The sequence below is a fragment of the Rutilus rutilus genome (assembly GCF_951802725.1).
Source record: "Rutilus rutilus genome assembly, chromosome: 1".
In the NCBI taxonomy this organism is placed as follows: Eukaryota; Metazoa; Chordata; class Actinopteri; order Cypriniformes; family Leuciscidae; genus Rutilus; species Rutilus rutilus.
The window spans coordinates 4,856,537-4,869,286 of record NC_140209.1 but is presented as its reverse complement, the minus strand read 5'-3'; positions in this window follow the sequence as shown (position 1 = coordinate 4,869,286).

Below are 12,750 nucleotides of genomic sequence, written 5' to 3'. Positions count from 1 at the left end.
ACGGGCGCGAGCGAGCGAGCGGTGACGTCATCGGCCTCCAACGCACGCGCGTACGGGATACCCCCGCAGCCAATCAGGGCCACGCAGATTCAGCTTTACTAGTAGCCTTCAATTATTGTTATTATTTTAGAACTGAAGTGACTCCAGTTACTAAAGGTGAAAGGAACTTTTTCAAGTGAAGCACAAAATAGGCAGAATAGCAGAGGAGGATTATGGGGTTAGAATTGTTGCATTATTCCAGATAAATAGATTAATATTTACAAATAAATGTAAAGAGATTCACAAAAAAATCTAATTCACAAATAAATAAAATGAGATTTGCAAATAAAAAAAAATATAAATATTAAATATAATAATAAAATATAAAATAATATTATTATTATTATTAATATTTACAAATGTTTTATTATTTTACAAACACAACTGCCTGGCATTAATTTGTGAACTGCTTTCTGTGCATTTGTAAATCCCCTTACGCATTTGTGGATTTTGAAAGGCTATATATAGGCTGTCGGTTGTTAATTTAGCTCTCATGATAGACAGGTTATGTAATTTTTCAGGATTATTATCAATACTTATTTTAATTTCAACTTTTTTTATTTGATCCTGCTTATTATGTAATTCCTTATTATGTTGTTTGTATCATTTCTCCTCTTACGTACACTTCCCATCTAATACTTGTCGTAGTTTCATTCGTATAGTTCACAATATTTATCAATACAATTCTCCACAAATTTAATAAACTCTGGGTCTTGTAACAAAGTTTGCAACCTCCATCTGGAACAATGCTGAAATCTACCCAAATGTATCTCCATAGATACTGCATGATCACTAATTATTATACCAGCATTTTTTCACATATGTGTTTGGCGTCAAATGTATTATTTGTTTTGACTTTGTATTATGTGGCACAATCGTAATTAATTTGAAAAATTAAAAAATTATATCTCCTGAGGTTGAAGTCAGTATACATTAACGACAAATAAACGTAAATGGCGCTCTGTGGCGCAGCAGGATTTTGAACAAGGTCCTGAGCCGTTGCTGGGCGCCGCGGACAGACGCCGAATGGCGCCGCCAGTGTGTGTACGCTCATAGAGAATAGTGTGTTCGAATTTTAACAAACGCCAGGGCTCCAGACTAACTTTTTTCACCTCCGTCCTGGAACCGTCCTGAAAAACAATTAAGACTGTTTAAGACATAACCAACATAGTTTACGTGAATACTCTCCAAAACGGACATTTCGACATAATGTTGTGTGTATTTGTCCATTCAGACACGAAATAGAGCTCAATTCGCGCACAGAAAACCGAATAGAGCTCTTTTTTTGCGTCATCACTCTTATTCAGATCTATATGTCTGCTCTACTCATTCTCCCAGACGTTTACATTTTTTAACGTTATATGAGACATGCAGCGCATGTCAACCCGTGTGCCTCTGGGTAGATCAGCACGTTACAGTACACGGGTGAATGACGGATAAGGATTTAAAATGTGAAGAAAAATAAAACTGGCAAAAAATTAAAATTGTACGACTTTCTATACTTATTAGAGTGCTGTGTATGTAATGCAATGATATCTACACATTTCAAGAATGTAATTAACCATTTTTTTTGTAATTAAACATTTTCTTTTTCCCCATGAAAATGTCATTCCTGGGTAACGTAATGAATTTCGTTGACTAATATGGCAATAGATTTTCATCATAGTTTTTGTCATTCAGAACTAGTTTTTATTTAGTTATCGTCTCGTTTCCGTCTGTGAAAATAAGCCATGTGATAGATGTACCGCGAAACAAGTCTCCGGGTGAGTAGTTGGCCAGTGATAGTAACTATAGTAACAGCATGAGAAGACGCGTTCCGTTGTAGTCAGCGCTTGGTCGGTTAATTTTGGCATTTTCTAAGTTACCCTAATAGGCTCCTAAAGCTAGTAATAAATGAACACACATACAAAAATGTCTTTCGTCCTGTAGGCATCCTGGAGAATATTTCTGTTCGTCCTGAACACATTTTCTATCGTCCCCAGGATGTTATTATAGACCTCTTTCCGCGGTTGGAAAACACTGATCGATCTGATATTTCATTTCGGTAAGTTGAAATGTATCTTTCAAATTACCTATTGATCATTCGTGTTTATTTAGCCTACAATTAACAAGTAGTAAAAAGTAACAGATGATCGATTCACGTGCCGCTTGAACTCTGTCAGCGATTTGTCAAGCACCAAAACGGTGTTTATTGTTTGAATTTCGTAATTAAATCTGAGAGCTGAGAATTTGTTTCATTGCATTAGTAACCTTCTCTGCCTTGGCAGCCCTGTGGATTCAGTTTGTAAAACTGTAGGTTGTTTTTTTTGGCGGGTGTGCTTGTGCTGCCGCGGTCTAGTTTATTTGCCATGTTATTTGTGTATCTCTATTCCAAACGCGCGGGGGAAGGGCTGAGCCCATTCGGAGCTACGGGAGCCCAGAGGGAAGTGTCGGCGAATGTTAAAGAGAAAACTGATTTTCATTCATTCAAACAAATCGAAGTAAACTACACATTCGATAAAATCGATTTAGCCCAGCCCTAGTAATTATTTATAGTTACTAGTTACTTCTCACAAAAAATAACTGCATTAGTAACTGAATTACATCATTACAAAAGTAACTAATTACCAGGGAAAGTAACTATTGCGTAACTTAAAAAAAAAAAGTTTAAATATAAGAAATTTCTTGGATACCCCCAATATGAAATGTTTCGTTCTCGGGACACACTCGGTCTCTCTCGCGCACTGTCGAGTGTGCTCGCGGCATTCGCCTCACTTTTGTCAAGTCCGGTGCCTCATAAACACACACACACCAGAGAAAAAACTTTGCAGCTCATATGGCTGAGAGAGAGCCTACTCGGATGAAAACTGCTTCAGTGAGTTAAATTATAGTAACATTTTTATTGACAGTAACGGTAATGGCGTTGTAACGAAGGAAACAGTAATTAGTTTGATTACTCGTTATTGAAAAAAATAACACCGTTAGTAACGCCATTTATTTATAACGCCCTTATTCCCATCACTGGTTACGTGCCATTCAGAATGACTCATGTTGTGGACGTGCTATTTCTGGAGCAAAGCGACACGGCAACTAAACCCAAATAATCCAAATAATAAATGTTTTATTACAATATTGTTCTCTTTATAAAGTTATGTAATATGATAGTCCAATAATAGCCTAGTCATTATTAGTCGTGCATTGCCGTTTGAGCTGCGCACGCTGTAACTAAAAAGGATCACCGTACACTTTACTACATTAATTCTTAACCAAATGCATCCTTTATGAGATAAATCAGAAATAGATAGGCCTACACAAAATAAACACAATATTACAACTTACATTTGCACAGAACAAAAGGCTGCGAATGCACACGCAAACTTAGTCATGATGTAGATGTAAAATGGTCCAAAACATAACTCCGGCGTGCTCGCTACATGTTTAGTGGTCGCGCAGCACGCAGACGCACACTTATGAACCTGCTTAATCGATGACTGATAAGTTTTATCGATTAAATGTATTATCGTCAATTAATCATTAGCATCCCTAGTGTCATTAGTGATTGTTTTTGTATTATTGATGTTTTATCCATGTCATAGTGTGAGAAATGACAGTATTGTCCATCAATGGAGCAGTTTAATAGGCAGATCATCTATCTGACTCAAATAATGTGTTTCTAACAGCAAACACTCAGAATAAAGTGAGTTGATCTGCTGATGATCCTGAATGACTTGTTGAATGAGTGTTGATTAGGGCTGTAGCGATATGCAACATGAAAACGAAATCGCAACACTCAGATCCACGAACCTGTGTCGCGGTGTGAGAAGACAAAATCCCTTCCAACACTCAGAGTTATCCTTCCCGTCCAGATCCAATGCTACCTAGGGCTGTGACATGGCAGTTTTTTACCACCGCAGTGGAAATTGACCAATAACCGCGGTGGTTAGGGGGTGTTTTTGAAAAAAATTAAATAATAATAAACAAGGCCCCCGTAAAGCATTGAAATACATATTAGGGATGGTAATTTTAAGCAAAAATAATATTTGAAGATCGCTGGGTATTACTACAAAACTTAAACATACGTTTCATATTTATGTTTAAACATTATAATGCTATTTTTTCAATTTCATCCATGTTGATTATATGAAAAGGGAACCGTTTGAGATGAGTAAGATAGGATCATAAGATGCCAAATATATCGGGAGACATATGGAGTGGGTCAGACATTATTTTGACCACTTAAGTTTTGATTTGTAAAAAGCCTTTCGTTAAAGTGAATTTCGTTTTGTATAAATTTTAACTTAATTTAGCAAATATAGCAGACAATATAATTAGGATGCAGAGGCGCCGGCGCGTGAACTGCAGCTCGCCTCATAAATGAACACAAACTCAGTGTATAAGCTATACTTGTCTCACAGACCTGAGAAATATATATTGAAAGGTTGAAATGTGTACTTTTAAACAAAACAATTCAAAACGAAAAGAATTGGGCTACTCTCTGCTTATGTAGGCTAATTTGTATGAAGTGTGCATTTCTCTCTATAGCCAAGGCAAGGCAAGTTTATTTATATAGCACATTTCATACACAATGGCAATTCAAAGTGCTTTACATAGAAGAAATTAAAATAATAAATAATAATAATAATGAATAATTAAAACAGTTTAGAAAATTTAAATAAAACACAGAACAGTTCAAACAGTCGGAAGAACAGTGGCACAGTGCTCATTCAGTAAATGCATAGCTAAAGTGTTTTGAGTCTGGATTTGAATGTGACTACTGTAGGAGCACATCTGATCTCCTCTGGAAGCTGGTTCCAGCTGCGGCTGGCATAGTAGCTAAAAGCGGACTTACCATGCTTAGCTTGAACCCTTGGTATTTCTAGCTGATATGAAACTCCCAAAGAGAAGTGAGGAGTTTACCACTTCTAGAAGATCTGCTTCTAAACTGTTTAACACATTTTTGAAAAAAAGATGTGGGAAGTGTGTCAAGAGCGCAGGTTGATGTTTTAAGGTGCTGTACGGTTTCTTCCAGAATTTTACCATCAATATCTTTGAAATCAGACATAGTAACTACTTTCTCAGGTGGTCTGATATTTCTGACCCCAGCGTAACTCAAGGATGTGCTGATCACCTTTCTGATATTATTGATTTTCTCAGAGAAGAAAGAAGCAAACTCACTGCACTTGCTGTCTGAGAGCATTTCACTGGGAATCTGGCTTGGGGGGTTTGCCAGTCTCTCAACAGTAGCAAAAAGAGTGCGTGAGTTGTTTAAATTGCTGTTTATATTATTTGAGAAGAAAGTCTGTCTAGCTTTGCCTAGTTCCATATTGAAAGCATGAAGGCTGTCTTTGTAGATGTTATAATGGACTACAAGTTTTGTCTTCCGCCATATGCGCTCTGCCTGTCTGCATTGTCTTTTCATATTTTGCACTGCTGTTGAGTTTCTCCAAGGTGCTTTTTGTCTGCCACTCTTCTTCCTGACTTTCACAGGAGCAATATCATCAATTACACTTTTAACTTTTGAGTCAAAAGAATCAAGGTGAAAATCAACAGAGTCCGCAGATATGCTTGGTGTTAAGGATATAGCCTTCATAAATAGTACACTAGTGTTCTCATTTAAGCATCTCTTCTTGACAGACACAGATCCAGCTTCAATGGCAGGAGAGATCAATATATCAAAGAAAATACAGAAATGATCAGACAGTGCTACATCCTTAATAACAATTGCTGAAATATTTAGACCCTTACTGATTAGTAAATCTAGAGTGTGTCCACGATTGTGTGTGGGTCCATGTACATGCTGAGTCAGATCAAAAGTTTTTATAACAGTTTTGATTTCTTTTGCCATATTGGTTTCTGCATTATCTATGTGAATGTTAAAATCTCCAGCAATGGCAGAACAGTCAAACTCTGAGGTAATTGTTGATAACAGTTCTGTAAAGTCCTCAGCAAAGGCTGGAGAGTATTTTGGAGGCCTGTAAATAATGATAAGTAAAATGCATGGAGCACCTTTTAACACAATACCTAGATGTTCGAAAGATGGGTAGCCAGGTTTCATTTAGAAGCATAACATCCAGGTTGTTTGTGGTATTAAGTCGTTGACTAGAAGTGATTTATTTTTAAGTGAGCGGATGTTTAAGAGTGCTAACTTAACAGTCTTCGTTTTTGTCCCCACAGCAATCTTAGTTTGGCGTGTAATAGGCACCAGAGTAGTTGGGTTTGCTGTACGGCTATTGAAGGCCTTAGACTTTCTATCTTTTAATAGAAAAGCAATAGAGAAAGATACAGGCACATTGGGTTCCCACTTGTTCTGTAAACATTTGAGAAAGTTACTGTTATCATAGCGGGGACCCAACACATATCACTGAGAGCTGGTATCAGTTGTTTTTGGTTCACCTCGAGCAGATGGAGGAGATTGTGGGCCCTGGCGTTGAGAGAGAGGCCGAAGAGCTTTCACAGGAGGGGGAGGGCGAGCTGGGCCTGCAGGCTTTGGTGGTTGTGGTGCCTGCCGTTTTTTGGTTGATGTCTGGGGGCTTGCAGCAAAAGAGTGGGATAGTTTGGTTCCAGCATACACCAGTTCTACCATTTTCTGTGAGAAGCACAGAATTGGAGATGCTGGAGATAGGGATAAAATGTCTGGTGCTCTGGTGTTATCGGAGGCTGTAATATGCTGTCCTGGCTTCCCTGGCTGTTTTCCAGGAAGTTGTCCTTGGGTGCTGAATCTTGGAGCACTTCTAATATGTCTGTCTGTGGTGAGCTCTGTGGGCAGGGCTCAGCTGAGATTGTGTCCGTGAGCAGAGGTTGTTGTGGCTGAGTGGTGTTATCTTTGTCCTTGTGTGATATGTCAACCGCATGTCCATTTTGCTGCTGAAGTGAAGTCCTGTGGTCATTCATACTGTGTCTAGGGGTGTGTGCACACACGTGCTGTTCAGATTGAATGGATTGGCACACACTGCAGAAGGATGATTGAGGGAGAAGTAGATATTGTCCTTTAGCACTCTTGAACCAGGTTTGTTTGGGTGGAGGCCATCCTGATGAAATAGTTGTCTCTGACTCCAGAAAAGATTGAAGTTGTCAATGAAGTTCACTCCTTTTATATTGCAGGTTTTTTGCAGCCATGTATTAAGCCCAAGCAACCGTGAAAACCTGTTTGTTCTTCTTGCTGGGAGTGGTCCACTGATGAGTGATGAACTTTCAGTCTTTTAAGTGTTTCAAAAATGTCTTTTATGTCTTTGCAATTTGTGCTTGCTTATCTGTTTTAATTTTGTGCCACCTTGTTTGTTTGTCTAAGCTCTTGCTTAAGCCTTGTTTTAATTGTAATGTATTTATTGATGTATGCCAATTAACAACTGGCTGGGGACTACAGCTGGAAATTAGCCGTAGAGGCTAAAGCTGCTCTTTTCATTAAAAGAGGTTGTCCACATTATTATAAACCAATAAACTAAACTAAACTAAACTAAAAAGTTCATTGAAATCCTTCTTAAGGAGTTCTGACTGCTCTTTATGAATTTCATTCTTCCCCACATGAATGATGAGTCGATTCGCAGTCTTATGTTTCATCAGAATGTTCTGAAGTTCCCTGTTTACATCAGAAGTTGTTGCTTGTGGAAGGCAGCACGTAGTTGTATCCCTGCTGCTAATGTTTCTGATTACTCTGTCCACTGTCAGAGTCCTGGGCTCGGCGGCACTCAGCTCAGAGCGCCGCCGAGCCCAGGACTCTGACAGTGGACAGAGTAATCAGACTTTGAGCGCCAGTTAGCATCAGTTTTAGCTACTTGCTGATTCCGTCTGTGTTCGATCACATTCATCACATTTGGGGATTCCTCATTTACATTCATTAGTACTTCAAATCTGTTCTCAAGATGTATAGGCGGTGGTAGGAGACCAGTGTTTGCAATCCTTGTCAGAGCTGTATCTGGGATAGAGGAGGCTACTGCGGCAATATGTGATGCTTGTGACAATCTGATGTCTTTGGGTCTTTGGGTCAAACAGGGAGTTTGTGCCTCCACGAATGAGACGAGTGTCGTTCATTATGTCGCCTTGTTGAGGTAAATTGTAGTTTTACTTGCTTTACCCCGGTCTTAAAGTGAAAATAGTATTTAATTAAATACATTTATGGTGAGATTACTACATTTTATTTAATTAATCACATTTATGGTGAAATTACTGTGTTAATTTTGACCATGAAACATGCGCTGTCACTTTAATTCAGCGTTTGCAGCACAGCAAAAATAGACTCGGTGCGTAAACGATCGCTGCACTGCTGTATACGCACCGCAACTGGAACGGATCGACGGACTGCAACCGCGTGCAGTGTGAAAGCTCGAACCTGTTAACATGGGTACGGAAAAAAATACGCACCACATACGCACTGCAAACGGAGTATGTGTGAAACGGGCATAAGTGCTGCGAGGATGGCGAGTTGGCATCGCCAACTTTGTTTGCAGTCGACACTGACAGAAATCACTAGTTTATTAATAAACAATTAAAATGTCTCATGCATTAATCATTACTTTTGCCAGTTCTTTGTGGCAAGCGTAATGCCTGCGCTTGAGGTGGAATAGGCAATATATTATTTGTGGTTTACAGTAGACAGTAAGCCTCAGTTACCTCAGTATGAAACAGTAGCCATTTAATTTACTTTGTAAATGTAAGAGAACTTGATTGAAGAAGAACTTTCAACATGCTCGATAGGGGTGGGGGAAAAATCAATTCTTAGATGCATCGCGATGTTGACGATTCTGAATCGAATCACAAATGTCAAAAATAGATTTTCTAAATGTTAATTGATAAAGAAATATTGACATATTTACACAGCGCTGGGAGATCCAGTAAGAAAGAGTTTGAATTCACAGCAGAATTAATAACATCACAGTGAGATCTAATTGGAAGCATTCAAATTCATCGTGAAGCAAGCAGCAAGCGATTTGCAAAGTCGATTAATATAAATATTAATATAAAGGTTAATAAAACGTTACACTCACTTCTTCTTCTGGAGGTGCAGCAGGAAGACGAATTGTTGGGTACCGATCCTTTTTTCAGGAGAAGCTTCTTAGCAAAACCAGCTTTATACTGACCTCAATTGTAAAGCAGTCTGGTGTGTGAAATGATTTGCGCAAACATGAAAGCATTGACGTTGATCGTGGGGAATATTCCCTTCGAAAACAAACTCAGCCACTGCGTCTTCAGCGGTTCGGATTTAGGAACATCAAAATGACTGCTGTGTTCGTTATTACACCCAAGAACAGAACACCACAATCGCTTAGATGCCATTCTGCTCATAGACAGTGCTCCAGCATCAACAATGACCGCGTCGGACTTTGATTGACAGCTCGCTCACAAGCGAGGGCGGGTCTGTGTTGAAACGCTGCTGTCAATCAACAATCGCCCGACCGTGTGACGTCACACGGTCGAACGGCTTGATTTAGGAGAGGGGAAAACATATAAGAAGATTTAAAAAAACCCACTGGATGGATTTTTATAATTTTATGATGGTTGTGTACAGGCACTGCCAACACACATTTCAATACAATCAACTTGTAAAAGTGCATGTACCATTATATGATCCCTTTAAAAGTACTAAGTAATCACACAGTGGAAAAAAAGAAAATCTATATAGAAAAAAAAATACATTGATAACCCATTTATCATCGCATCGCAGCCCTCTGAATCGAAATCGAATGGTGAGGTGCCTAGAGATTCATACCCCTAATGCTTGAATCATCTCCACAATGTAGTTTAGTTCTGTTTGTTTTTCAACAGTATTTTGTTACAAAGAAAACGTCTCAGGTTACGACTGTAACCCTAGTTCCCTGAGAAGGGAACGAGACGCTGTGTCGATGATGCTTTCGGAACGCCCCTGTTTGATTACATCTGAAGCACGTATGTCAACTAGTCCATTGGAAAGAAGGATCGTCATGGGCGGGTAAAGGATAAAAGCAACCGGCGCTAGCTTCGAGAGCCGAAGCAAAGTCGATCACAGGGATGCAGGAAGTATGTGCAGGGCGACGCAGCGTCTCGTTCCCTTCTCAGGGAACTAGGGTTACAGTCGTAACCTGAGATTTTCTCTTTCGAGGGAACTTGCGCTGCGTCAATGACGCTTTGGGAACAAGAATACCCAATATGCCATACTTAGAAATTGCCTGTATGTAAAACTGTCGGCAATCTACGTCCAGCGTCCAGGTCCAGGCTACAATATCTCACAAATGTGAGCGGCGAGGACCAACCCGCCGCATCACAAACTTCTTGAAGGGAAGAGATAGATGGGGAGAGGGGGAAGAAATATAGCCTCAACTATCCACTTGCTAATTGTCTGCTTAGAGGCTGGAAGACCCTTCTTGGGTGATCCAAAGCAGACAAACAACTGATCTGATTTTCTCCACGGGGCAGCCCTGTGGACATAAGTATCCAGTGCTCACACTGGACACACAAGATTCAGTTTTTCCTGGTCCGAAGAAGCAAACGGAGGAGGACAGAAAACCTGCAGCACAATAGGCCTCGGAATATTGGTCGGCACCTTAGGGACGTATCCCTGCTTAGGGTATAAGAATGCCTTGACCATCCTGGGTGAAAACTCAAGGCAGATGGGAGAAACCGATAGGGCCTGAAGGTCTCCAACTCTTTTAAGGGACGAAATAGCTAGAAGAAAGATGGTCTTGAAAGTCAGAAATTTTTCTGAGACTGAATCTAGGGGCTTGAATTGAGTCCCTGACAGGCCTTCCAAAACTATTGCCAAGTCCCAAGCCAGCACCCTAGGGTGAGTTGCTGGCCTCAGCCTCAAGGTGCCACGAAGGAAACGTATGACCAGGGGGTCTCGTCCCAAAGATGTACCACCCACCGGGGCGTGGAAAGCCGCAATAGCTGTCACGTAGACCTTTAAGTTGCAAGGACATAAACCTGATGCAAAGCGATCTTGCAGAAACTCAAGTACTGTTACAGAACAGTTAAATGGATCCCGCTGATACTGGTGGCACCAGGAAGTAAAAACTCTCCACTTTAGTGCATATAATTTCTTCGTAGCTGGAGCTCTGGAGTTTAGGATGGTCTCAACAACCTCAGTTGAAAGACCAATCGCTATGAGTAGGGCCCCCTCAGAGGCCAAATCTATAGTTTCTAAATATCTGGCTGGGGGTGAAATATTGTGCCCCCTGCCTGAGACAGAAGATCTCTCCTGATCGGGATCTCCAAGGGAGGGCCATCGAGGAGATGAATTGGATCCGCAAACCAAATTCGGCTCAGCCAGCATTGTGCTACTTGCAGTAAGCTTATTCCGTCCTGGCGGACTCTCTCCAGAACTCCTGGGAGCAGAGCAACAGGGGGAAATGCGTACAGACGTATTCTCGGCCACATCTGCACCATAGCGTCTAGCTCCAGGGGGGCTTAGTGAGTGAGGGAAAACCATAGTGGACAGTGTGTCGTGTATTGAGACGCAAACAAATCCTCTTCTGCTTGGCCGTAAAATTCTCATATTTGCTCCACCGCGGAGGAAATGGAGTGGAGTCTCTAGTCCCCTGGCCTCAGCCCCTGCCTTGACAGGGTGTCTGCTCCTATATTCTGCCCCCCTGGGATATACACTGCCCTCAGAGAGAGTATTTTCCCTAAGGACCACAGGAGGATCTGGTGTGCCAGTTTGCAGAGTGGACGCGAACGCAGACCCCCCTCACGATTTATGTAAAAAAAAACACCAATGTGTTGTCTGTACGGACAAGCACATGATGGCCTCTCAGGTCTGGGAGGAAATGTCTCAACGCATTGAAGACTGCCATCATTTCCAGGCAGTTTATGTGCCAAAAGAGATGATGACTCCTCCACAGAACCTGAGCTGAGCAGCCTTCCATTACCGCTCTCATATTTTTATGAGGGAAACATCTGTCGAGATAGCAACTCAATGGCAAAGAGCTCCCAACACTGGGCCCTGGGATAGGAACTAATGTTTCCTCCATATAACCAAGGAGCGGAGACACCACCACGTGATCTTGATCGTACGAAGTGGGTTTCCCCTCAGGGAGAACCCTCTCTCAAACTGTTTCACAGTCCGTGACTGGCCTAGCTTCAACTCTTTTGTGGCTGTGGGGATAGTAGCTACACGAACGGACAATAGTCTGGCTCGCATCGTGAGTGAATCCCATTCCACACCAAGGAAAGTGGTTCTCTGTAGTGGAGAAAGTACACTCTTCTTGGCATTGAGTCTCAACCCCAATTTCTTCATGTGAGCAAGGATGACATCTCGATGCCGAACCGCTAACTGCTCTCAGACTGAATGGAAGTACCCGGTATTGGTATTCTTTGCCCCCGAAAGAAAACCTCAGGAACTTCCTGTGTCGAGGGAGGATGGAGACATGGAAGTAGGCGTCTTTTAGATCCATCTTGACAAACCAGTCCTCAGATCTGATTTGAGTCACGATCTGTTTGAGTGTGAGCATCTTGAACTTGAGTTTCTCGATTGCACAATTCAACAGACAAAGTTCTAAGCTGGGACGCAACCCCCAAACAGAGGGAGTGAGTCTGATGCAGCGTTGAGTTGATGCTGAGCCAAAAGCTGGAGACTGCTGCGCCCCGAGGCACCAAGGGTGGCGTGGTTGGCAGAGCGGTCCCCGAAGTGGAACAGGCACCGTATACTGAGGTGAACACCGCTCCATCCCGGTTGGTGCTGTCCTCAACGGTCTAACGCACGTGGCATCAGGACCGCTTCTGAGCCGAAGCCTTCTTAGCCATAAGAACAGTCCTCAGATCCGG